Consider the following 2719-nt stretch of genomic DNA (forward strand, 5'->3'; position numbering starts at 1 on the left):
ACAAATCATTAGCCTTCCTCTATTCCAAAATAAACAGGCTGAGAAAGAAATTAGGAAAATGACACTATTCACGATAGTCATAAATAATATAAAATACCCTGGTGTGAATCTAACCAAGCAAGTCAAAGATCTGTATGACAAAAATTTCGTCTCTGAAGAAAGAAATCGAAGATCTCAGAAAATGGAAAGATCTCCTATGTTCATGGATTGTCAGGATTAATATAGTAAAAATGGCCATCTTGCCGAAAGCAATCTACACATTCAATGCAATCCTCATTAAAATACCAACTCAATTCTTCACAGAGTTAGAAAGAGAAATTCTCAAATTCATTTGGCGTAACAAAAACCCCAGGATAGCAAAAACTGTTTTCAACAATAACAGAACTTCTAGAGGAATCACCATCCCTGACCTCAAGCTGTACTACAGAGCAGTAGTGATGAAAACTGCATGGTATTGGTACAGAGACAGGCAGGAAGATCAGTGAAATATAATTGAAGACCCAGAAATGAACCCACACACCTATGGTCACTTGATATTTGAAAAAGGAGCTAAAACTGTCCAGTGGAAAAAGGACAGCATTTTCAACAAATGGTGCTTGTTCAACTGGAGGACAACATGTAGAAGAATGAAAATTGATCCATTCTTATCTCCTTGTACAAAGCTCAAGTCCAAGTGGATAAAAGACATCCACATAAAACCAGATACACTGAAACTAATAGGAGAGAAAGTGAGGAAGAACCTTGAATACTTGGGCACAGGGGGAAAATTCCTGAACAGAACACCAATGGGTTATGCTCTAACATCAAAAATTGACAAATGGGACCTCATAAAATTGCAAAGTTTCTGTAAGGCGAAGGACACTGTCAATAGGACAAAATGGCAACCAACAGAGTGGGAAAAGATCTTTAGCAATCCCACATCCAATAGAAGACTAATATCCAATATATACAAAGAATTCAAGAAATTATTTTCAAGTCAACCAAATAACTCTATCAAAAAATGGGGTACAGAGCTAAACTAAGAATTCTCAACTGAGGAAACTTGAATGGCCAGAAGCACCTAAAGAAATATTCAGCATCCTTAGTCATCAGGGAAATGCAAATCAAAACAACTCTGAGATTCCACCTCATACCAGTCAGAATGAATAAGATTAAAAGCTCAGGTGATAGTAGATGCTGGTGAGGATGTGGAGAAAAAGGAACAATCCTCCATTGTTGGTGGAATTGCAAGATGGTGCAACTACTCTGAAAATCAGTCTGGTGGTTCCTCAGAAAATTGGACATAGCATTACCTGAGGTCCCAGCTACACCACTCCTGGGCATATACCCAGAAGATGCTCCAACATATAACAAGGGCATATGCTCCACTGCTACGTTCATAGCAGCCTTATTTATAATAGCCAGAAGCTGGAAAGAACCCAGATGTCCTTCAACAGAGGAATGGATAAAAAAAAAATGTGGTACATTTACACAATGGAGTATTACTCTGCTATTAAAAACAATGAATTGAAGAAATTCTTAGGTAAATGGATGGAACTAGAAAATAGCATCCTGAGTGAGGTAACCCAATCACAAAAGAACATACATGGTATTCACTCACTGATAATTAGATATTAGCCCAGAACCTCACAATCCGAAGATTCAACTCACAGACCAAATGAAGCTCATGAAGAAGGAAGACCAAGTGTGGGTGCTTCAGTCCTTCTTAGAAGGAGTAACAAAATACTCAAGGGAGTAAATATAGAGACAATGTGTAGGACAGAAACTGAAGGGGGGGCCGTCTTGAGACCATTCCACCTGAGTATCTATCCCATGCTCTGTCACCAAAGGTAGACGCTGATTGGATGTCAGGAAGTGCATGCTGACAGGAGCCTGATATAGCTGTCTCCTTAGAGGTCTACCAGAGTCTAAATATTCAGAGGCAGATACTCACAGCTAACCATTGAACTGATCAAGGGGTTTCCAATGGAGGAGTTAGAGAGAAGGAGCTGAAGGAGCTTAAAGGGTTTGCAGCCCCATGAGGAGAGCAACAATCGCAACTATCCTGAGCTCCCAGGGTCTAAACCACCAGCCTTGGAGCACATAGGGAGGGACCCATGGCTCCAGCTGTATATGTAGGGGAGGATGGCCTTGTCGAGCATAGGTGGGAGAGGAAATCCTTGGTCCCATGAAGGCTGCACATTGATTGTTGAGGAATTCCAGGGTAGGGAGGTAGGAATGTGTGTGTCGGGGACACATCCTCATAGAACAGGAGGAGGGGGGATGGGATAGGGGGTTCCTGGGTAAGAGGGAAATGGGGTAAGGGGATAACATCTGAAATGTAAATAAAATATTCAAAAAAATTAAAATATAAAAGAAGCCACAATTCTCACGATATGTAGTAGGTATGAATGCTGTTCAGTGACTCTGTAATTATTTTTTCTCCTGACATAGTGTTACAATGCACTGTCCCTTGAATTATCTCTGCTTTGATAAATAAAACCTGGATGAAATTAAAAAAAATAGTCTATTTGTAAAAAACTGAATAGCTATTTTACAAAAAGAAAACATGTAATATCCATATTATATTACTGTCCCATAAAGATCATCAAGATCATTACTTATTAAATAACTACAAATTAAACCACAATTAGATGCCACTGCACCTTGAATTTTTCAACATAAAAGACTGATCTCGCTAGGAGTTGATGTTGACACAGAGTAATCAGAACTCTCCTGC

The sequence above is a fragment of the Grammomys surdaster genome, unplaced genomic scaffold, assembly GCF_004785775.1.
Source record: "Grammomys surdaster isolate TR1022 unplaced genomic scaffold, NIH_TR_1.0 168, whole genome shotgun sequence".
Lineage (NCBI taxonomy): Eukaryota > Metazoa > Chordata > Mammalia > Rodentia > Muridae > Grammomys > Grammomys surdaster.